Source organism: Adiantum capillus-veneris, chromosome 14, assembly GCF_014529385.1.
Source record: "Adiantum capillus-veneris isolate H3 chromosome 14, ASM1452938v2, whole genome shotgun sequence".
Lineage (NCBI taxonomy): Eukaryota > Viridiplantae > Streptophyta > Polypodiopsida > Polypodiales > Pteridaceae > Adiantum > Adiantum capillus-veneris.
In genome coordinates, this window is record NC_140944.1 from 81,233,287 (window position 1) to 81,258,555 (window position 25,269).

At 47.2% G+C, this 25,269-nt stretch overlaps 1 protein-coding gene and 1 pseudogene across 2 annotated transcripts in view; one reads left to right on the forward strand and one right to left on the reverse strand.

The window, feature by feature from the left end:
- The window catches only part of DPMS1 (Nucleotide-diphospho-sugar transferases superfamily protein), a 93,813-nt gene extending 71,509 nt beyond the window's left edge, over positions 1-22,304 (reverse strand). The window contains exon 1 of one of the 2 annotated variants that reach the window (XM_086528770.1): positions 22,193-22,304. The gene's annotated coding sequence lies outside the window, so the exon portion shown is untranslated. Of the gene's footprint in view, positions 1-22,184 lie in introns of both variants that reach the window. The other variant, XM_086528769.1, reaches the window with a different exon arrangement.
- On the forward strand, positions 16,189-21,846 carry LOC147442663 (uncharacterized; annotated as a pseudogene).
- Positions 22,305-25,269: the final 2,965 nt, after the last annotated feature.

Consider the following 25,269-nt stretch of genomic DNA (forward strand, 5'->3'; position numbering starts at 1 on the left):
GCAAGGCTGTCTGGGGGCCTCACAAAACCAGAGTGCTGCCAAACATCCGAGACCCTCAGAGTCATACAAAACCTCTCCCAAGCTGCCAGCTCAACTCCATGCACAGTAGCATGGCTACCACCAATCCTGTCTCAGAAGGGTCCTCCAAGATGTTAAGTCCCCTCCTATGCACCAATGTTCTGCCTGCGGCAGAGACTCAACTATCTGTGACCAAAACTCTGCTCGCGCACTCGCCACATTGGGCGCATAGATGTTCAGAAAGCCCATTAGGCAACCCTGAACCTGCATAGTAATCCACTGAGCCCTACCTGGCACAATAATCCCTCTGCCCACAATGGCCTGCTGCAAAGAGTCCGCAATAGTCATACATACCCCACCCTGGATGCCTCCAGGTCCAAAAGCCGCTGACCAAAAAGTATCATATCGTCCACGCAAGAGCTCACCACAACGTCTAATGCGGCTCTCACACAGATGGTGCTCCTGAAGCATAAGGAGATCAATCTCTCCTCCCACAAGGCAACGTTGAAGCTCCTGACGCAGTCGGCCCCGCTGACGCTGAAACTGGGGCCCACCTAGTCCCTGCACATTCCATGAGACGATCCTCATGGGGAGCGAGAGAGAACAGATGCTGCCGCCGCAGCAGCTAGACGGGCTATCTTCGAGGCTGGCTTGGACAGGGAGTAATCCGCATCCGAGCGTCCTCTAGATAGGCGTGACTGCAACGAGTGCCTGGCCCAAGCCTAAGCAGAGCGAGCCGTACGTAATGCAACCTCCTCTGTCCAGAAGACCTCATGAATGTATACATAGCATGACAAGCATTGTGTATCAGCAAAGAAGTAAACCACAATGTGTCTACATCCTGCTGAATCCGGAGGTGTCACCGCAAACTTGGCCAATGGCCACAAAGTCTAAAGCATGTCTGTAACTCCTAGTTCTCCCATGTGGTGAGAGAACTCTAGGACCTGTGTGCAACCATCCCAACACTGAGTCGAGAGTCTACTTAGTCTGGTCCCTGCCGCAAAGGGGAAAGGAGAAGCCAACTGTTGAGTCCAAGGCCTTTGTCCCCCTAGCTGCAAGGAACAAAACATGGACACTGAAGCAGGCTGCGCCATGGTCTGTTGATGAAACCGACCTGTTCAATCTAAAAAGGGCGGTAGACTTTACTTTAAACCTTGATTTAGCTTTCACCCATTATTAGTCGTCTATTTTACCTGTACTTTCAAGACACAACAAAGGGGAGAGGGATACAGGCTGCTAGATTGCACCTGTATGAGTAGACAGACACCAGATTGGCCCCTAACTTAGGCGCCCCTTTCGGTATTTCTTTATTGTTCAAAAGAGGGAATAAACGCTGTGGTTCCTACAAGCTGCCCCGCACAAACTCGGCTGAATTTCCACTGTTCCAGCCCGATTTCGGCAGCATAACTGTACTAGAACCCTTCACGGTCAGTATTCCCACGCATTGACTGACTTTCCCGACGCATACGGGCACTTTGCAAAACCTGGCGAGAATCTGCAGCACGCTGAATTCTCTGTTTTCAGCCCTGAAAATACGCCAGATCGCCTGTACAGCGGTCCCCTTGCGTCCCCGAACCTCCTGGGGGTATTAGGGTCCGTTTAGGGCCAAAACCCTAAACCTGCAAAAATACACAGCAGGCTGTAATTCACTGTTTCGGGCTCCGTTTCGCGTGCCGGTCGCATCCCTAGCAAGTCCTCGAGCTCCCGCACCTGTAGGGCTACTTGCCCTTTGAATCGGACGAGATTTCTGGCGTGAAACCTCTCCGAATTCACCTGTACCTGCGGGGGGATTAGCCGCTAGCTAATCCAGTACCTGTGCAAGAGGCTCTTGCCTCGGCAATCGCGCATGAACCCACACAACTGTACATTAGTCAAATGAAGAGCCCACTAGAGGGGCATAACATACTGCCAAAGGGGAGAGAGAGGGCAGTGCGTAGCGTGCAGGGCATCACTCCTGGCACCGCACTGTGCATAAGAGGGAAAGCAAGCACTCCATAGCTCTTAACCTGTGACAGAGACTTGCAAAATGAGCCTCCCAGCTATAAATCACGTTTTTGCCTTCTCTATAAGTAGTAAACTGGCCTCAGAGTGCCAAGTGTCACTCATTTGTGCATTTTCCCGCTTTAGACCCTCGGGTCTAAAAATATCTCACCTGCAGCCTCTGTTGACTTGGCCACAGAGTAACAAAATGATCCCCATGTCAAACTGCACGTAATGACGCGAAGACATTTTCAGGTCCCAAAATAGCAGTTCCCTAAATTTTAGGAGATGCTGCCATTGTATCTTTCTAGGTCATCCGACCCTCTTTGTACACTGCGGCCACATCCAAAACTGAAATGTAGCCTCTGTAGCAAAGGATTCCACTTTGGCTAGTCAATGACCCCACTTGGCTAACCATAGTCCTTGTCCAACCTTAGTGCTCTCTTGCCCTCAGGCCTGGACTCCCTCTGGACAGTTCCACACTAGCTATGCAATGCAGGGCAGTTAGATTTCCCGAGGGGTGTTTCCAAAAAGTGAAAGTAAATAGATAATAAGAAAGAAATCAACAAAAAGGATAGATAGTAGTCACACGCTGGTGACATACCCCCCTCTTGAAATCTCAAACGTCCTCGTTTGCATCTATGTCGTACAAGCTTACTGTCAACACTGATGTATGCAACACATGTCGACACATATACGACACATACATGCTCATTGTCAACCCTGGTGTATTCAACACCTCGTCGACTCATGTATTGCCTGCGTGTGAACCCTGTCCCAATGACATAGTGGTAGCTTCGCACTCTGCCATTGCTTTGAGTCACTAACTTTCCAATGACAAAATGGTAGCTGCACATTTTGCCACTGTCTTATAGTACACGTTGGATCCCGTAACACTTTCGAGCATACCCAAACCGATAGTTTAAGAATGCAGTTACACATGTACTCTTCAATAGAAGCAATCACTGTATCCTTGACAAACTGACAAGAAATACTCACTTCTATAGCACTAACCAAACTTTTGGACATTCCATAAGAGCAATTGCCAAACTGACAATCTGTACAGCTCTAACATTCATGTAACAGGTATTTCATTTGAGCTCACTTTAAATACCATGTACAACATTTGTTTCACAAGCCATTGTCACACTGACAATCCATGTAGCTTTGAAACTCAAGGGGTCAAGGTAGGTTGCAAATCGAAGGCTTCCAGGTAAAGTGATAACACAATTGGTGACTCTGCAAGTTCACCTTCTTCCATCCACTTAGCATCCATTGGTGGATAGTTTCTGAACTTTACCAAGTAACGCCTAGCAACCTTGCCTTTCACTTTCCTTTCTTTGTGTGCCAAAATCTGTTTAGGGACCAAGATCTCGTCAAGTTCCTCGACTTCCGGCTGATCTTCAGCTGGCATATCTTCTGGCACATCACCCACATAGGGTCTAAGAAGACTCACATGAAACGCATTGTGAATCTTCCAACTGTCAGGCAATTTCAGCCTATATGCAACATCACTGATTATGTCACACACTTGAAAAGGCCCATAGTAACGCATGCTGAGCTTTGGAAACAGTCTTTCCTTGCCCTTCATCTTCTTTAACCTTGCCTTTTCAAAGCGTAAAAGCACCCAATCACCAAGTGAATATACCACTTCACGACGGTGACAATCAGCTGCTTTCTTTTGCTTTGCCTGAGTCCTTTCTAAGGCCACTTTGACCTTCTTGTACATTTCATCCATGTCCTGAACATACTTATCTGCTTCAAATATCTTGTCCTTTGTATGCAGTATGGGAGGAACTTTCTTGCCACCTTCAACTATCTCAAAGGGTGCCTGGCCAGTTGATGAATGCACTGTATTATTGTATGCATACTCCACCAATGGCAAATATTGCTCCCATTTTCCTTTATGCTCTGACACATAGCACTTCAGCAGATCTAGGACAGTAGAATTTGCCTCTTCTGACTGCCCATCTGTTTGAGGATGAAATGACGAAGAGAATTTGAGCGTGGTGCCCATATTCTCAAACAAGCCTCTCCAACACAAACTTGTCATGCGTGGATCACGATCGCTAACAATCGATTGTGGCATGCCATGATACTTGAAAATATTGCTCATAAACAAGCGTGCCATCTGATCTGGCTTTATCTTCTTCCTGACAGGAATAAAATGAGCCTGTTTGCTGAATCTGCAAATAATGGTCCAAATACCATCGTTTCTTGTCTGCGTTCTCGGAAGATCAAAGATAAAATCCATAGCAATACTTTCCCATGGTTTATCTGGAATAGGTAGTGGTTGCAATAACCCTGGTGCCTTTTGCCTATCAAACTTGACCTTTTGGCATATTAGGCATTCTCGCACAAAGGCATCCACATCTCTTCTCAATGTAGGCCAGTAGAAGAATGTCTCAACCGCTTTAACTGTAGCATCGATACCACGATGCCCTGCATACGGTGGGACATGACTCTCTTCCATAACTTTGCGTCGCAATGGCTTTGTGACACAATCTGCCATGCATCATCATGAACCCGTCTTTAAGAAGATAGTGTTCATGACGTTGTCCATCCATTAGTTGCTCGAAGACCCTTGCAAAATCTTCATCATTTGCATACTGTTCTCTCATATCATCAAGTTCATGATGATAAGGAATCGACACAGCTGAAATTTGTGGCTTCCTTGATAAGGCATCAGCCACAACGTTCTTCTTGCCTTCCACATGCACAATCTGAAAATGAAACATGGACAAGATATTTGCCCATCGCATATGCTTCTCAGATAACTTTGTCTGTGTCAAGAAGTATCGCAAGGTCTGATGATCCGTTTGGACAACGAAATCTGCACCTAGCAGGTAGTGTTTCCAACTTAAGAGCGCATGAATCACAGTCAGTAACTCTTTCTCATAGACCTGCATGGTCATCTCTGGCCCTTGCAAAATTCTGCTCTCATAGGCTACTACCCTGCCATCTTGCATTAGCACTGCACCAATGCTACTACCGCAGGCATCACACTGGACCACAAATGACTTCCTAAGATCCGGCAACACAATGACTGGATCTGAAGTCATCTTTTCCTTTAAGAGATTAAAAGTTGAAATCTCTTTCTGTGTCCATCTGAAGGTGACTGCCTTCTTTTGAAGAGCATGTAAAGGTGAAGCAATCTCAGCGAAATTTCGAATAAACCTTCTGTAATAGGAGCATAGTCCCAAAAAGCTTCGGACATCATGCACCGTCTTCAAATTTGGCCATGACTTGATCGCTTCAACTTTTGCAGGATCCATTCTGACACCGTCCTTTGAGACAATGTGTCCCAGAAAGTGAATCTCTTCCAGAAAAAACTCACTTTTCTTTGCATTGATGAGCAACCTATGACTGCGTAGCTCTTTGAACACAATGGCCAAGTGATGCCTATGCTCCTCTTCATTCTTTGAGTAGACTATCATGTCATCAAAGAATATACCAACAAACTGCTGGTGTGGACGGAAAATTCTGTCCATCATCCTATTGAACGTAGCACATCCTATTGGACGTAGCAGGAGCATTTGTGAGACCAAAGGGCATCACTAAAAATTCGTAAAGGCCAAACGTTGTTCTAAAAGCAGTCTTGTGCACATCCTCTGATCTAATGCGGATCTGATGGTACCCACTCTTTAGATCTATCCTGCTAAGCATAGCTGCTCCTAATTTGTCCATAATATCATCAATTCTAGGTATAGGAAACCTATTCTTGATGGTATTCTTGTTCAGTGCACAGTAGTCGATGCACATACGCCATGAGCCATCCTTTTTCTGCACCAACAACACTGGAGAACAGAATGGAGATGAACTGGGCTGAATCAGCCCCTTTTCTAACAACTCCTGTACTTGGCCCATTATCTCTTTCTGCTGAGCCGCACTAACCCTGTACGGAGGCTTATTTGGTGGGCTACAGCCTGGCACCAAATCTATCGCATGGTCCTCGGGTCTCTCTGGCGGTAATTGAGACGGTAATGAATCGGAAAAACAGTCACTATACTGTTGTAAAAACATTGACCTTTCTTTATCTAGCACAGATAAATTTGATTCATCACAATCTGACACTTCACGTGCAAAAACCAAGTACGCAGAAAGATGCTTTTTCATTACAGAAGTAATAGCAGAAGCTGATACAGTAGGAATAGACTCCCCTTTAAGCTTTACATCCAGAATGTGAGTCTTTCCCCTGCTCTGTACAGTGATCTTTTTGTTGTAGGCATCCATGATTCCCTCTACACGAAACAACCAAGGAATACCTAACAACACATCACATCCGTCCAGTGGCATGATGTAAAATTCTTCAGCATCTACATAGGACTGGATATGTAGACGCAACTTTCCAATGATGGGTGTCACAGCCTCTGTATGGCCAGGACATGCCAAACCTGCCTCTGCTGTATACCCCATCTCTTCAGGTCTGATTCCCAACTTTGAAGCCAATTCTGGGGAAATAAAGTTGGCTTTGGCACCTGGATCAAAGAAGATAAGCACTGTTTGATCCCTAACCTTTCCCCATGCTCTGCAAAGCTCACTTGCATCTGAATTTGGCTTGTCGCCCACCATATCTGGCACTAGACCAGCCATGGGCTTCTTTCCCTTCCTGTCCTCCTTGTCTTCAGAATCAGCTGGCCTTTTCTTTGTAGGACAGTTGTAAGCAATGTGGCCAGGCTGCTCACATATAAAGCATTTGTTCTCTGTCCTCAGGACCTTCTTTTGCTCTTCTGACTTGCGAGGAAAACGTCTTTTCCATTTCTTTGCTGGTCCTTTTTCTGATTCAGCCGTAGCTTTGTCTTTCCCTGCGTTGGCTGACTCCTGAGTCCCTTTAGGAGCCTCATTGGGAACGTGCTTCTTGGCTGAATTTTTCTTGCCTGATCCTGCCTTGACGCCACTGTTAAATTCACAATCTTCTCCCTTGAGCAAACCATTGCCAGTGTTTGCTACCTCGATGAGCTGCGTCAAAGTAGTGACTTTTGTCTTCGTACAGTACTTTCTCAATCCTTTGGGTAGGCCACAACAGTATTTTTCAATATGTTCTGTCAATGGCACAAACCTATAGGAAGTTACTGGAAGTAGAGCTTTCCAAAACTTCCGATTGTAATCATCCAGATTTCTGCAAGTGGCAGCATTTAGCTGGTGCCATTCTGTCATGACATCTGCTTCGAAATCATCAGATAACCATGCTGCTGCAAAAATCTGCTTGAAGTAAATCCATGTGGACGGAGCTTGCCCTTGAAGCAATAAAGTTGTCCACCATTGTCCCGCATTCCCTGTCAAGAAAGTGGCTGCCTTGCGGACCTTTGAAGCCTCTGTAAAGTTCCCCCCTGCATAGGCCTTGTCAAACTGCTGGAGGAATGAGAGAGCCTTCTTCCTGTCATCAAACCCTGTAAAGGTCGTGAATGACACACCTTTGTCACCTTCTTTGTACGGAGTTGGCCTCTCCAGTGGCGTTAAATTGTCATATGGAAGTGACTGAAACATGGGAACACTATTAGGGTTCATCTGTGTTCCTTGGCCGCTATTAACTTGACCTGGAAATGCCATATTTGGCTGCTGATTTGTAATTCCAGCCATGCCAAAATTTGCTTGTGGCATCCCAAATTGTCCCTGAGTGCTTTGAAACCCTGGTTGCATACCCATGACACTGTACATGGGGTTAGGCATCATCGTTTGAGCACCCCCAAACACTGTTCCTGGCGTATAAAACTGATTTCCAGGTGCATGACCAGCCATGCTCTGAAATACCGATCCACCTCCAAAATAGCCAGGGTGTACTGAAGGTGGTGGGAAGACCTGTTGCATAGCCTGTAAGTTGCTTCCCTGCCCATTAGAACCAGCTATAGGCTGTTGAAAGGTGGCGGGCTGAACTGGTACAGCTTGAAAAACTGGCATCTCAGCCACCTGTTCTTGCACCTTAGGCATACGTTGTGGAGACTGCATGTTCTCCGTCAAGTGTACAGGTGTTTCCATTGACTGTGCGGTATGAATCACCTGTGTTCGAGCCTTAACAGGCTTTTGAATATGATCCAGTGACCCAACTTGCTGAGACGGAACCGGAGGTTGCAGAAAGGCTAAAAACCTCGGATTCTGCATTACTTGTGTGAACATAGCCACAGCAGTAGCCAACTGGGTCCTGAATATATCATCATCAGTCTGTGGTGGTCTTGAGGACTCACCCACTTCATGTGTCTGTTGACCCTGTGAAGAGGAAACCTCTTCAGTCACATCATCTGGTCTGTCAGCCATAATTACAATTCCCTGTGTCTCGTCTATGATCCCCTGTGTCTTCAAGCCGAAAACTGACCAAGGCTCACTTCTATGGGAAAAAGTGATTTAATCCCGTCGATGGAACCATGAAACCGACCTGTTCAATCTAAAAAGGGCGGTAGACTTTACTTTAAACCTTGATTTAGCTTTCACCCATTATTAGTCGTCTATTTTACCTGTACTTTCAAGACACAACAAAGGGGAGAGGGATACAGGCTGCTAGATTGCACCTGTATGAGTAGACAGACACCAGATTGGCCCCTAACTTAGGCGCCCCTTTCGGTATTTCTTTATTGTTCAAAAGAGGGAATAAACGCTGTGGTTCCTACAAGCTGCCCCGCACAAACTCGGCTGAATTTCCACTGTTCCAGCCCGATTTCGGCAGCATAACTGTACTAGAACCCTTCACGGTCAGTATTCCCACGCATTGACTGACTTTCCCGACGCATACGGGCACTTTGCAAAACCTGGCGAGAATCTGCAGCACGCTGAATTCTCTGTTTTCAGCCCTGAAAATACGCCAGATCGCCTGTACAGCGGTCCCCTTGCGTCCCCGAACCTCCTGGGGGTATTAGGGTCCGTTTAGGGCCAAAACCCTAAACCTGCAAAAATACACAGCAGGCTGTAATTCACTGTTTCGGGCTCCGTTTCGCGTGCCGGTCGCATCCCTAGCAAGTCCTCGAGCTCCCGCACCTGTAGGGCTACTTGCCCTTTGAATCGGACGAGATTTCTGGCGTGAAACCTCTCCGAATTCACCTGTACCTGCGGGGGGATTAGCCGCTAGCTAATCCAGTACCTGTGCAAGAGGCTCTTGCCTCGGCAATCGCGCATGAACCCACACAACTGTACATTAGTCAAATGAAGAGCCCACTAGAGGGGCATAACATACTGCCAAAGGGGAGAGAGAGGGCAGTGCGTAGCGTGCAGGGCATCACTCCTGGCACCGCACTGTGCATAAGAGGGAAAGCAAGCACTCCATAGCTCTTAACCTGTGACAGAGACTTGCAAAATGAGCCTCCCAGCTATAAATCACGTTTTTGCCTTCTCTATAAGTAGTAAACTGGCCTCAGAGTGCCAAGTGTCACTCATTTGTGCATTTTCCCGCTTTAGACCCTCGGGTCTAAAAATATCTCACCTGCAGCCTCTGTTGACTTGGCCACAGAGTAACAAAATGATCCCCATGTCAAACTGCACGTAATGACGCGAAGACATTTTCAGGTCCCAAAATAGCAGTTCCCTAAATTTTAGGAGATGCTGCCATTGTATCTTTCTAGGTCATCCGACCCTCTTTGTACACTGCGGCCACATCCAAAACTGAAATGTAGCCTCTGTAGCAAAGGATTCCACTTTGGCTAGTCAATGACCCCACTTGGCTAACCATAGTCCTTGTCCAACCTTAGTGCTCTCTTGCCCTCAGGCCTGGACTCCCTCTGGACAGTTCCACACTAGCTATGCAATGCAGGGCAGTTAGATTTCCCGAGGGGTGTTTCCAAAAAGTGAAAGTAAATAGATAATAAGAAAGAAATCAACAAAAAGGATAGATAGTAGTCACACGCTGGTGACAGTTGAGGGGTCGCCGAGAAAACGAGTGAAGTCCTAGTCAAAGAAGTCCCATCGGCGCCGGATGTCAATGCTCGTCAGACCACGAGGGATAGCTGCAAGGGGAGACGTTTGTACCTGTAGAGGGGGCCGCAAGAAAGGCTGTCCCTCTCTTGCCAAGCGACTCGTGGCAAAGGCGTTGCCAAGAGATCTCCTAGCAGCCAGAGAAGGCCCTGCCCCCTGGGTCGATTGTGGAACTGAAGCGAGAGGGGGGGGATAAGGAGCAGGGGGGAGCGGTGGAGAAGAGGGGCGGGGGGGGGAGTGACAGAGATAAGAGGGGCGGGGGGGAGAGGCGGCAGAGATAGAGGGGCGGGGGGGAGGATGAGGAAGAGGGGTGGAACTCGGGGGGGGGGGGGTCGAGGGTGAAGCTGGGATGGGGGCTGGAGCAGGGACCTCATCCTGCTCAAGAGGACCAAACCAGTTCCCCGTGGGAACCCACTGCTGCTGAGTAGGCACCTGAGGACCACTCTAGAGTGTCAGGCTCTCGATGTTGCCCCTGTCATCGTTGACCGCGGACCTGATGCCATCCCTCCTCCGTTGGAGCCTCAGGCTCAGAGGGTGGCTCTACATGTGTCACAAACGGGAGCGCATAGCAATATAAAATATACTCGGATAAATAAAATTTATCACTTAATATTGAAGCCAGAGGATATAGAGAGAAATAGATAGAGAGAGAGAGAGAGAGAGATAAAGTGAGAAGATCGACACAGTACTGGGGACCAGAAGATGGGCTGGTCCTCCCCCCGTAATAGTATCTTTACTACTGAGGAGAAGTCTATACAAGCACTTGAACCGAACGTATTACCACATTCATTCTAGAATAAGACTTTATGGTTCCCGGAAGCCTCAGCTTCCGATTCCTAGGGCAAAACCCTATTCCAAGGAACTTCCGTTCCTTATTCCAATTTCTCGAGAATCAAGGTTCTCGCCTCTAGATCTCACCTTCCAGACTCAGAGCATGACATCCCTGCAACTCTCTTTTAGAACTCTGTTTCCAGAGTCCTCTTCCCGCAGAACAACTTTGCTTTCCCGGACACGAAGTCCTTACTTGGGAATCCCAACTTCCGGATCGCAACTTGAGAGACTACCTCTCTCCGATCCGTGGATCTACTTCCCAAACTCGGGTACGAAACCCCTGGGCTGATCCGGCTCTAGTTCCTCAGAGCGCTTTTCTCCTACAAAGGCTCATACCTTCCTCTGCTCCTACTCCCTCACTAAGGGGAAGTACACCTGCAAACAAATACTCAGAGTTCATAACATGAAAATCGTTACCTTCAAAGTCTCGACGCTCGAAACGCAACTCCGTTCTCGAAAAGCAATTCCCCGGAAGAGATCTCTCCATAGAAAATCCTCTCTTCCAATCCTACACACAAAAGAGGTGTGTTCTCGGGTTCCTTCTCGTAAATCAGCCCCGTCTACGACGTTTATGGGCTAAAAACAGAGAAAAACAGCAACTTGTCACGATGGAAACACGCTTCGTAGGCACTTCTTCGCGAGGGAACTCGCGCACTAGGTCTTGGCGACATCTGGTACACTTGGGGCAGCCATGGGCATCACCGGCAACGTCTTCTTTATGGCTGAAATCTGCAGCAGCATCTCCTCCTTGCAAAGATTGGTCCTCCCCTCTGAGTGAGGGCATGTGATGCTTTTATAGCTGCCACGGGCACGAATAGCTGCTCGCGTAGAGATCGCAGCCGTTTTTTTAATTTTTCAAAAAAAAATCATTTTTTTTTCTATTCTGTCAGAAAAAGAGAGAAAACGCTGGCTCATCTGTTGCCTTATCTATCAGATGGCTGTCCACTTATTAAGTGGGCGGCCGGCGTATTTTAAAAATAGTCTGAACCTGCCCAAAAACTCAATAAAACCTTATAAGTTAAAAACAATGCTTTCACAGCACTTCCCAAGCGTCCCTGGATGCAATCACATGCACAGTTGCAATGCAGACATAGACTTCCTCGCAGGAAAGCATCTGCTTTCCAGAAAAGCAATCCCGCTTTCTCAAAAAGCATCTGTTTTTCCTCAAAGTTTCCTCTGAATCCATCTTCATTCAAGTGCTTGCGTTTTCCTTGTGCACAATTCTAGCATAGTTCGGAATTTCCTCCCGACTATGGATATTCCCTTTCCGATGCACCCGTCACCCACCTTGTGACGCATCAGGAATACCCATCACCTAGTTCTTTCCTACCGAACTTACGGTACAATCTCCTTCACGATGCTCTATGTCACCCATCATATGACACATCAGAGATGTCCGTTCCCGGATGGTCGAATACTTCTTCCCGATGCTCCCTGTCACCCATCCGATGTGACGCATCAGAAGTACCCGTTCCTGGTGGCCTTACAGATATTCCCTTTCACAGTGCTCCCGTCATTACTCTGAATGACGCACTAGGAATATTCTGTACTCGGATGTCTCCAGTGAGAAAAACCCTCTCACTTAAAATTCCAATCATTCATTTAGAAATATTTTTCCTTGGTGTTCCAAGCGAGAAAACCCTCTCACTTATAAATCCAATAATTCATTTAGAATTATTTTTCTGTCAGATAAAGCCAATTTGGCAACAATGTGTGCTTTGTGTGTCTGTCTGTGTCTGTTGGCTAGCCTGCAAGGGCTGGGGTTGAGGCTGAGGTGTAGGTCGAGGCCTCCTCCGTGGACAGGCCTTTGCTAGATGGCCCATCTGTCGACAAATGAAGCACTGGTTCGGGAGGCCCAAATACTCCACACTCTGTCTAAACCAACCCCCACTCACCCGAGGCAGAAGAATAACCTTCGGGAGCATGTGAGTGTCTCTGACCAAAACGTGAACTGAGGGAATGCCAACCGCCTGGGCAGCTACTGAGGTTGCCGTGGGAGGTGTCTCCAGGACAGTCCCAATGGCTGAGCCAATCATGGACAAAAGTGGTAAGTACTCCCTCCGCAAACCCGGAAAGCAGACGGAGATGGGGATGTCTGCCTCCTCTACTAGAACATCCGAAGTAGGGTCGAAACCATGTCTCCACTGTCGAAAGTGGACTTGTGCTGCTCTCGGATAGTCAATGGACTCATAGCGATGACCTTGGACGCCATCTCGGAGGTCTCAAACTCAATCTGATAGTAACCTCGTCCGAGTATCTGTACGTCCAAGATCTTGCCCACCTCTGCGAGAAGGCGGGCCTAGAGAAGGTCACGTAGCTCTCCTCTGCTAGGTCAGGTATCGAGAATCTTGCAGATGACAGAAGTCGCCTGCAAGCACTCTACCTCTGCGGCTAGGCTCGCTTGCTCTGTCGGTGAAAGAGCAAGTCGAATGGTGGGCTCAGCCGGGTCGGGCGAGGGGGCTTCGGACCAGTCCCTCTGTGGCGAAGCTGGAGCCTCCATCTGTGTCTACTGCTGTGGTGAAGAAGTGGACGGTAAAGAGACTCTGCAACCAAGCGCGTCGAGCACCGTCCAAAGAAACAATGTTGCCAGAGCCAATTGCAAGAGTCTTCGGGAAAGAAGAAGACGGGGGGGGGGGGGAGAGAGAACGGATAAGGCGGACAGTGGGCAGGATCTCAAGAGGCAATGAGCCGGGGGTTGGGCAGCGATGGTGCAGCAGGGGAGGGGCGTTCAGCAGTAGCGAGCAGCGCAATAGACCTCTGCTCTGCTCATGTTTTTAGGAGACTTAGGTCTGTGAGTAGATATCAAGAGGAAGAAATGGGCGAGAAAGCTGGGTGTAATGTTTCCCAGCAATGTCAATGCCTATGATGAGGAAGAACTGATACATGAAGTTTGATGCAGTGCTCGTCATGCCCCGTGTGATGGGGAGTTGTTGGCTTGTGAGGCAGAGGTAAATCTTGAAGACTGTTGGGGTGGGGACTGTTAGGAGCCTCACGAGTCGATAGTGTTTTGTGGCGTGCTCAATTGTGAAGAAGCAAAGTGTGGGACAGTTGAGCAGCCCACGAGTGCAAAACATGCAAGACATAAATATGCACGTAACCAAGAGGGAATGCAACTGAATGGGATGCTTGAGCAGACCTGGGATAGTCAAGGGCTAATGTTTCAAATAGGCTAGAGAGAGTTTAGCTGGATGTTGAGGGCAGTTAGTCGATGGGTTCCCCCTCGTCAAAGAGGATTGTTCACGGAGCGGAAGCACAACATGAGTGCGCATGAGAATAGCCAGCGTAGTAGAGACAAGATCACTACGACTAGACGATGTAATGAAAAGGGTGGCAGAATTTTCGGTGGTTTTTGCATGAACCATATTGTGAGAATGCAGGTTCCGGTGACCGCCTGTCACGTGGCACATCCAACCCTATGTGTCCGTGGACAAGCTGCAGCATGATCAGTGTTCAGTCAGTCTAGATTTAGAAGTGATCTGGCACTTTTGTGAGTCTATTTGTAGACCGTGCATGTCCAATCACTTAGTGTAGTTGCATATCCTCTGGTTGCACACAGCATGATCATCAGTATTCCCATCAGAAGCCATTAGAATCAGTTAGGGGAATTTTCCAGAGCATTTAGCCTATTTTCCCTATTTTTGACATTTTTTACTTATTATTTTTAAGTGACTTTCCAACAAAAGTAGGTAGGGTAATTTTGCTAAGAAAATATATAAGCAAACCCAAGTTAGCACTTTCTGGCAGAAGAGGCAGTAGGAGCACATGCTCAACAGGCATCTTCTCAGCAAGAACCCGCAGTACCCTCCAAGCCTGGCGTTCTCCTCTCCATGAGCCTAGCGTTTTCAGTTTGGGTCTTCACCATCGTCAGACACTCCCATTGCTTGGCGTTTTTCAACATTGCTTGGTCACCACAGTATCCTACAGCCTAGCGTTTCCAGATCGTTCTCAAGCAATACCAGATCCCTAGCGTTTTCAGTTTTGCATCTGCAAGCAACCTCAGTGTTTTGCAGATCTATCGCGACAGAATCAGCCCAAGGACCAGCGTTTTCAGTTTTCAGCAGTTAGACATCGCAGATCAAGTCCCGAACCTCGCAAATCTCACCTTCCCACAGCAGTTCCTCGCCGCACGATCAATTTCCGCAAGGTTTACAATTTCAGCCCGGAAAATGCAGATTTCAGCATCTGCGTTTTCAGCGCGTCGTCGTCGCATCGTCGCCATTGACATCGTCATCGACATAAAGTCAGAATTCAGCAAATAGAAGATTTGCAGATTTCAGCCCATAGCGTTTTTGGATAGCAGTAGAAAGATTGCAGATTTCAGCCCTTAGGTCGACTTCGTCATCACGGTCGTCATTGTCGACATAGCCTAGACTTGCATCAGTCTCATGCATACCATTCGTACCAGATTGTGCAATCAATAGTAGACCACTCTCGCCAACGAGAGTGGGGCCTTCGGAGGAGGGTTTTACAACATCTCTGGTGTCATATCTCTCTTCTCTCTCTATCTCTCAGTCTCATACACTTGCACGTACAGTGTCCATTCACTTTGTTGTGATCATAGCATTTTCTCATTAAGAACGGAAGGCTCTCCCTTCCATAAGAACAAAAAGAACCTTGAGCACAGTTTGAAGCACTCATCTTGAGCAAAGCGCAAACAATCATTCCGCTGCACCTAACATTGGTATCAGAGCTTTGGCAGTGTTCTGTATCACTCAAGGAAAGAACCACAAGAACCACATAATTTTTTTTTTTGCTTGTTGAGGTCGCACGAACCCAAGTTTGCTTGGGCGTGTCGATTCCTAATCGTGTTTTTGAACAGTGACAGGAATCCCAGGAAAGAAGGGCTTGTGCAGCCTCCCCTTGTGTCTCTTTTCACTCATTGAGAGTGGACCGTCCACTTAGCGGCCGGCCAACTGACGTGAGGTGGGAAAAAGCAACCTTGGTGTGAGCGCAAGGCCGCCAAGCGGTGCGCCCGCGGAAAAGAGTAGAACTCGGGTGAAGAGAAGATCCTTCTCAAGCGCGGTTTGCAAGCGAAAGAATACCTCAAGAACCTCAAGACCCTCAAGAACCAAAGAACCAAGACCCCCAAGAACCCAAGTTCCCCGTGAACTTAAGAACCCAAGGACCCCAGAACCACAAGAACCCACGACTTCAGAATGGTCATCACTCGAAGCGGAATGGATACTTCGCTTGGAGGTGATGAGCATGAGAGAGGCAAAGAAGAATTTTCCCCACCAGGAGGTTTTTCTGACCCTTCCCCGTCTACGACAAGGATTGCACTAACTCCTATGGAGGCTTTCGACAAGAGGATGATGGACAGGAAGTTAGAAAGCGACGAAAGAATAGCAGCCATAGAGCGCAAATACCAAGAAAGAATGGCAGCCATAGCGCGTGAGAGCGAGCAAACACGCTTGGAAGCCAAAGCCAGAGAAGCAAAATTTGATCGCGAGAACAAAGAAAGAGAAGCAAGATTTGATTGCGAGAACAAAAGCAAGAATGCAAGAGTTCTTGCGACTGTTTTCTCAAGTTCAAGCACAGATGCAAGAGAATCAGGAAAAGGAGATTCTCTCAATCTCTTCTTCTCCTAAGCAAGACACACATGATTTGCATGATGATTTGAATGATATTGCTAAGCATGATGATTTGGATGATACTGATGAGCATGATGATTTGCATGATCAAGATGTGATTTCTCACGAGCATGATGATTTGCATGATCAAGATGTGATTTCTCACAAGCATGATGAGTTGCATGGAGAAGATGTGATTGTTCACAAGGATGATGTGTTAGTTGATGCTTTTTCTAGCGAAGCTAACCTCATTGCAGATTCGATCAATCACGAAGAACCGATCTTGGCTTTCGAGTCGAGGTCCAAAGAACACCCACAGGACGATTCGATCCCTCAAGAAGAAGCGATCTTGGCTCTCGAGCCTAGGTCAACAGAGTCCTCACAGGAAGTATTATGTGTTCGCATGATTGATACGCACGCACTGTTCGAATGTTTCATTCGTGATCGTTTCCTGTATTTTAGTCAGCATCTTAATGTGATCCTTTTTATTAGACATGACATATTGTACGTTGAGCACACTTCACTCATGGATGAGCACAAATGTATGCGGATTTTTCATGAAAAGTTGAAAGGTATATATGTAAAGAAGTCACATTCCATGTCTCTTCCTTGACATGACACAGTTTCCGAACAAGCATATGAAAGTATGAGCACCAAGCGTGGGGATTTCCATTGTGTTTTGCCACGATTGATTGCTCTAGATCATAAGAGAAAGATTCGATCTCATTGTTTGCATGTGTTTGATGAACGGGTTGTCACTCCGTCTCTATGTTCATCTACATTGCATACACAGTCTTTAGTGAAGAAGAGATTTTTTCCACTCACTTTACATGGAATAGGTATATTCATGGTTTTGTGTTGAAAATGGTTTCAAGAATTTTCAGCCATGGAGATTCTTGAAGACGAAAGAAGCATGACTCTAGACGAAGTTGAAGCAAAGAAGGAGCCACAGAAGACTTTGTCTCGCTTTCAGTGCGGCCCAAAGAAGCAAGCGTTGCAGACCTTTATAAAGTTCAAGTACCGCACGACCCACACATCAGAGTGGGCCGGCGAAGAGTCTCTTCCAGGATTCCGGATGCTATTGGCGATAACCCTCGCCGCCATACAGTTCGGTACCAGTACATCACTTTGAAAAGGAGGGGATGTCTCGTGACACATCCAACCCTATGTGTCCGTGGACAAGCTACAACATGATCAAGGTTCAGTCAGTCCAGTCAATCTAGATTCAGAAGTAATCTAGCACTTTTGTGAGTCTATTCGTAGACCGTGCATATCCAATCACTTAGTGTAGATGCATATCCTCTGGTTGCACACAGCATGATCATCAGTATTCCCATCAGAAGCCATTAGAATCAGTTAGGGGAATTTTCCAATGCACTTAGCCTATTTTCCCTATTTTTGACATTTTTTACTTATTATTTTTAAGTGACTTTCCAACAAAAGTAGGTAGGGCAATTTTGCTAAGAAAATATATAAGCAAACCCAAGTTAGCACTTTCTAAAGGAAGAGACGGCAGGAGCACATGCTCAACAGGCATCTTCTCAGCAAGAACCCGCAGTACCCCCAAGCCTGGCGTTTTCCTCTCCATGAGCCTAGTGTTTTCAGTTTGGGTCTTCACCATCATCAGACACTCCCATTGCTTGGCGTTTTTCAGCATTGCTTGGTCGCCACAGTATCCTACAGCCTAGCGTTTCCAGATCGTCCTCAAGCAGTACCAGATCCCTAGCGTTTTCAGTTTTGCATCTGCCAACAACCTCAGTGTTTTGTAGATCTATCGCGACAGAATCAGCCCTAGGACCAGCGTTTTCAGTTTTCAACAGTTAGACATCGCAGATCAAGTCCCGAACCTTGCAGATCTCACCTTCCCGCAGCAGTTCCTCGCCGCACGATCAATTTCCGCAAGGTTTACAGTTTCAACCCGGAAAACGCAGATTTCACCATCTGCGTTTTCAACGCGTCATCGTCGCATCGTCCCCATCGACATAGAGTCAGAATTCAGCAGATAAAAGATTTGCAGATTTCAGCCCATAGCGTTTTTGGATAGCAGTAGAAAGATTGCAGATTTCAGCCCTTAGGTCGACTTCGTCATCACCGTCGTCATCGTCGACATAGCCTAGCCTTGCATCAGTCTCATGCATACCATTTGTACCAGATTGTGCAATCAATAGTAGACCACTCTCGCCGACGAGAGTGGGGCCTTCGGAGGAGGGTTTTACAACGTCTCTGGTGTCGTATCTCTCTTCCCTCTCTATCTCTCAATCTCATACACTTGCACGTACAGTGTCCATTCACTTTGTTTGTGATCATAGCATTTTCTCATTAAGAACGGAAGGCTCTCCCTTCCATAAGAACAAAAGGAACCTTGAGCACAGTTCGGAGCACTCATCTTGAGCAAAGCGCAAACAATCATTGCGCTGCACCTAACACCGCCAGCCTGCGTTTCATTTGAGTTGTTTCGTTTGGCGAGTGGCTTGGGCTGGGCCCATGATCATGGAATGCGATGTTGAATATGATGAATGGATTACTGGCAAGCGATCATGCTCGTGCTTATGGTGGTTAAAATATATGGGCTAAGAAGGAATCACAGCCCGCAAGGCAGCAAGGCAACGTATACCTCGAGAATGCGGAAATGGCAGTCGAGCAACTTCATCTGGCTGGTTGCTTGGACTGGTTTTAGAGCAGCAGATGACTATGGATATGTGCATGTGTGTGGCAATGGACACACTACGACAGTGTTTTAGGATGAGGTTTATTGTTTTTGAGGTGTATTGTTTTTGCCATGCATTAAATCCACAAGAACCTGACCCCTTGCATATGGTCCTTTCCTACTGTGCTTCAACTCATCTCAACCCTTTCCCTCTTTGGCACTGCTAGCCCAGACGCTACGCCATCAACGCACCCAGCCGATCTTGCGGCCTCTCCATTTGAAGCTTCTACTGGCCGTGACGCTAAACCAGAGGTTCTCCTTCAACCCACACGAGCATTTCTTGAACCTGCTCATGCTGCAGCTACCAGCGTACACACCTGTCAGGCTGCACACTTGCATGGTGCTCATGATGATGAAGTAAACGCCACACCTTTGGCTCATTTAGCTGCTCACAATGAGCAAACCTCGGCGATCTCTTCTATTGCAGAGCACCCCACCTTGGGTCATTCACCCACTCCACCTGCCGCTTTCATGATCCTGGTTCAAACTAGCACAGCCGAGAGGCCTCTTGAAGCCAGTGGTTCAGTATACACCTACTACAAAGGACGCTTTCATAGATGTAGCTTCAGCCCAAAACCCTTGAATACGCTCAATCCTTGCAGGCAAGACAATCCAAAAACAAACACTCATGACCTTGCACCCGATGTTGCCAATAACGCATCCATTCTCTGTCAACTACGCACGATACATAGACCACTTCGTCGAGCTTCTCTTGCCCCACTCAATGGTCATGCACTTGCTGACGGTGGGCACTTTTAACGCCCAACATTCTGCAGCTTTCACGGCACTGCTTCAGCAGTCTTCGCACAAGGCATAGCCCCAACTTCAAGGCTCGTCATACGACCACCCGACGCCTGGTTCGCAAGCTCTAGCCGGGCTCCTCCATGCATGCGCAACCCACCCAGCCTACCACACTCTTGGCACTGATGTTGATGTCGCTACCATCATTGAAACCCTCCTCTCCAGCCATGCTGCTTTGGTGGTTAAGGTTCCCCAACCACGTCTTGCTGTGACACAGACAAGTCTGGCGCACCCCTGCCTTACTCATCCTAGAGTGCAGATGTTGATTGTGATGGTGATGCAACCATCATCGATACCTTCCTTGGGCACTTGGAGGCCGAAGACACTACTGCAAAAAACTCTGATGCTACCTTCCTTGCAAATGCAACCCTTCCGGTTGCCCTTGATGCACTTGATGTAGACGACCCTGCTGTGGCCATGATTGCCGCTCACCCTGCAAAAGAGAGGTTTTCACCAAAATCGCTGTCGCACATGATGCTGCACACCCCAATCCTAGCTTTGCGCTCGCAGATGCCAACGCCGCACTTGATGCTAAAGCTCTTGCTGTGGGTAAATCCACAAGAAGCCGACCCCTTGCATATGGTGCTTTCCTTGTGAACCCGGATCCTGCAGGTCCTACTATGCTTCAACCCATCTCAGCCCTTCCCCTCTCTCGCACTGCTAGCCCAGACGCTACGTCATCAACGCACCCAACCCCTCTTGCGGCCTCTCCATTTGAAGCTTCTACTGGCCGTGATGCTAAACCAGAGGCTCTCCTTCAATCCACACAAGCATTTCTTGAACCTGCTCATGATGCTGCTACCGGCCTACACACCTGTCAACCTGCACACCTACATGGTGCTCATGATGATGAAGTAAACGCCACCTCTTTGGCTCATCTAGCTGCTCACACTGAGCAAACCTCGGCGATCTCTTCTACTGCCGAACACCCCGCCTTGGGTCATTCACCCACTGCTCCTACCACTTTCAAAATTCTGGTTCAAACCGGCAAAGCCAGGTGGTGTCTTGAAGCCAACGGTTCAATATACACCTACTGCAAAGGACGCTTTCATAGATGTAGCTTCAGCCCGAAACCCTTGAATACCCTCAATCCTCGCAAGCGAGACAATCCAAAAACAAACACTCATCACCTTGCACCTGATGCTGCGAAGAACGCATCCATTCACCGTCAACTTTGCACGATGCATAGACCACTTCGTCAAGCTTCTCTTGCCCCACTCAATGGTCAGGCACCTGCTGACGTTGATCAGGTTATTCCTCACTCTTATTTTCTTTCCACGTTGGACTTGCTTGATGATTATAAAGCTATGCCTCTTACTTCTGAGCACTACTTCCAACCCTTCTCTTTTGAGGGCCTCTACCAAAGCAACACTCAGCTTGCCATGCCATCTCTTCTGCAACACAAGCTCAGTTATTTAGCCTTGAAACAACTTCCCTCACCAAGAGATTCTTCTTCAAACCCCTTTGACCCTAGCGGTAATGTTGACCCTACTCCGGTACCTTTCGTCTATGCTCCCTTCGATACCGGAGGTGAAGTCCCTCCTGGTCGGCATATCGAGGCTCATCTCTTGCCTCTCCTTCAAGTGCATACCCATCCTCATTAGCAATTGCTCCTCTCCAACCCTGACATTGCCCTGTGGGAGCCTCCAATCCCACTCCTCGACCAACTACAGAGGATTGTCTTAGTGTTTGCAAGGCTGTGAATGGATCAGAAAACGGTCCCGCCTCCACCAACACGCAAGACAATCGCGAATTGAAGAAAATTTTACTTGTTTGCAGCGCACGTCACCATCTCTCTCTCTCTCTCTCTCTCTCTCTCTCTCTCTCTCTCCCCTGAAGTTCTGAGTTCTCTCTTCCTTACTTGGTCGTTTTCAATTCTCTAGACTCTGGAATCTGGGCTTCTCTTTGCTAAAGTCGGTGTCGGTATCAGGCTTTTCGACGCTCTCGACTGTCGCTACAGTCTCAAACCCTCAGCTTTACTTCTCTCTCTCTCTCTCTCTCTCTCTCTCTCTCTCTCTCTCTCTCTCTCTCTCTCTCTCTCAATCCAGCTGCTACACAGTACAACCTCTTGGGTCCTCACTGAGATGTGAAGAGCACTGAGGACTGAGCGTCCCTCCCTTCAAGGGCGACTCTACACACAGTGAGACACTGTCAACCTTACGGCCTTCTGTCTGCTGAGTCCTGCAAGGGTGCCTACTTTGAGCTGTGTCAAGCTTGTCCTGCAAGGCTGCCTGCTTTGAGCTGTGTCAAGCTTTGCCGGTGGACTCTCTCTCTCTCTCTCTCTCTCTCTCTCTCTCTCTCTCTCCACACACACGCACACACACACACAGGCACGTGTAACACAAAGACGCACACACACAGACAGAGGCATGTGTAAGTACCTGCCTACCTTGAATCGAATCCTGCTAGAAAATTCTCCTAACTTCTCCTGCGATTGCTGTTTACAGCTCCTGCGTTCCTTTCTTTTAATGCCCTGTTCGCTGTGCGTTTTGCTTAGGCCCCTGTCACACTGGGCCGCCTGCCCAACGAATTTTTTTGGGTGGGCACCCATTATTTTTTTGGGTGGGCACCCATTTCGTGTCACACTTGGGATATTAATCTGCAGGTAGGCTTCCATTTCAACCAACGTGCGTTGGCCAGGTGGTAGACTCTCCGCGTCTCGCGCTGATGGTCAGAGCTCAAAGCCTGTGACGTGCGCTCGCGGGTTACTCTTTGAGAGATGGCCACCACTTTGGAAAGTTGGCCCGGGCTGGTGAGGCCGGCCATCTGACAAAGCTTCTAGTCCCGAAATCACTCTTTGGCAGACGAATAGGAGGGCGCCACCTCTGCTTGGCCATGTTTTGGGTGCCCCAGTGTGACAGGGTCCTTATATTACCACCATCGGCACGTTAACGTCTTGCTTTATTTTTAGCTTTACGTTAACGTCTTGCTTTATTTACTGCATCCAATAATAGTGTGCCACGTGGGTAGCTTCTGCCTCTACTTTGGAGTGCAAGCATCTTACACTGAAGGGGGTAAAAAACCTTTTAGAAGATAAATGCATAAGCTAAGGGTGAGTTTAGGAAATGAAAAGTCCAATGGAAATGGAAAGTCATCTCCATATAAAAAGAAGTGGTCCATTAGGTCTCCCCAATCTAATAAAAATTCTTACAAAACATGAAATATTCCATGAGATGGAAATGAAGAGATGGAGGAGTCCTAAAGGATTTGGAAGGTCAAGAGTGCTTTGTGTTTCTATATAACAATAATGAAGGTCTATGATGCCCTCATTTTGTATATATCCGAAATGCAATCAATGTTTCTCCCCTATGGCCTCTAGCTACTGCGACTCTGTTGCCCTCGAGACATGTACGGCTTCTTGCTGTCACTCTCTATCCTTCTCTCTCGCATCGCTAGCTGATGTCGTCAGCTCCGTTGCCCTTGAGACGTGTATGGCTTCTTGCTCTTGCTCTCTATCCTTCTCTCTTGCGTTGCTAATTGATGCCCTCATCAGGGTTGCCTGTATCCTTCTCTCACACGTCACTACTACTTGCTGCATGCCCTCATCAGTGCTTAAGCATGTTTTGAGTTAGGAACACCTTTTAATTTTTTTGAAGCCATTAGGAACACCTTTTAATCGTTAAAAATCTAAACGCTTAGAATCTGAACAGATGCCGCTTTGGCGAGCATGCCTAGGCAAAAAGGAGATAAAGCGCAGGCAGCCAAGCCTAGGTAGGAGCGCAGGGTTCACGAGGGATGACGGGGCAGAGAACGAGCAGTTCATCAAGGGTCGGCGAGGCAGGGGGCGTTTGTTTTTTTTTTTAACTTAAAAATCGCCGGAATTGCAGCTCAACGTGGCTTCTCAGTTGGTTACGTTATAAGCTTGTAGGTTTTCTCTGCTCAGGGGGTTGAGTTTGACTCCTTCAATTGTCCTTTTACAGCATCTGGTCTTCCGAATGAGATCCGCATGGAATCTGTGTAGAATTGAATATATTAACAAAGTAACCAGTAGGTGTTACCATTTTGAAAAAGAAATGCAGAGCCGAATAAAAAATGATATTGCATCGCCAACGAAGCAAGAAAAACGGGGGGGGGGGGGGGGGGGGGGGGGGGCAATGAAGGAGGCAGAGGTGGCACCGAACTCGAAGCAAGGGGCAAAGACGGACCAAGCGGGAGCGCAAGTGGATGGGTGTGTAGTTGGCAGGAAAATGAGCAATCTGTTTTTTTCCTAATGTTAACATTGAGGTAAGAATCAAGGATCTCGCGGAGTTGGGGTGGTCTAGGAGAACCATAAAGTGATTGATACTCGACAAGCTCTAAGTTCAAATCCTCTGTACCACTTTTAAAAAGTAACGGATTGACTAAGTTGGGACCAAAGATTCCATGGAAGAATCTAAGTAATAAACAGATAAAAGGGAGAACCTGCGAGTATGTGCTACAGAGTATGAGCAAGTAGGTCCAGTATCCATTTCTTCATCCTTACCTTTTGTTTAGCATTTAGATTCCTTGCACTATGTAACTATAAGGTAGTGAATTTATTTTTTTTGAAGCCATTAAGTCTCCCCAATCTCGAAAAATTATAAAGCATTTCAAAACATCTTAAGTACATAAGTGAAGGGTGAGTTTAGGAAATGAAAAGACCTATGGAAATGGAAAATCAAAAGACTTTTTTTGTCCATATAAATAGAGATGGTCTAGTGCATTTGTGTTTTCTTAGAGTGTCCTTACACTATGTAAGTAGTGAATAGAAGCCATTAGGAGAGCTTGTTAAGCCATTAAAGCCATTAGGGAATTCCTTTTTATTTAGTTTCCTTGCACTATGTGTAGACTTCAATATAGACAATGGGCAGCGGCAAACTAATGCTGATTTAATTAATTTTGTAAAAATCACAACATTAGTAACTAGGGGTCTATATGGCCATTGACAAAGACCATCAAGGAAACAAAAAGTTCATTAATTGTGTAGAAATTGCAACGTTAGTAATAACTAGGAGTCTATGGCAAATCCATTGACAAAGACCATCAAAGATACAAAAACTTAACAAGTTGCACTTTTGCAGAATGGCACTACCCAAAGAAGAACAAATGTCCTTGAACAAGTGATGTTTGCTTACGCAAATGCTTGCTTGCTTATGCATTGAGCTGTCATGCCTTGCGGCAAAAAACTCGTAGTTATGGTGGACCATCTATGCAAGAAAAGGCAAAAGTGCAAGAGAAAAGGTGGCCGCTTGCAAGGGAAAGTGCAAGAAGATCCCGTTCATGTAGGCTATCGGTTTTATTGAGCACTATGTAAAAAGGATCTTTGTAGAGCTCAATTTCTAGGCATGGGTTGTAGTTATGGGTTTATCTTCCCTTCAGATAAAGCACCATAAGAAAAACATTTTTTGAGTAGTAGTCCAGACTACTCTCTTTCTTGGCCTGCTAAAAAGGCCTTAGAGGAAGAGAGACTTGGGCGCACATTTACATGGGAGTGCCATGTGTCCACCG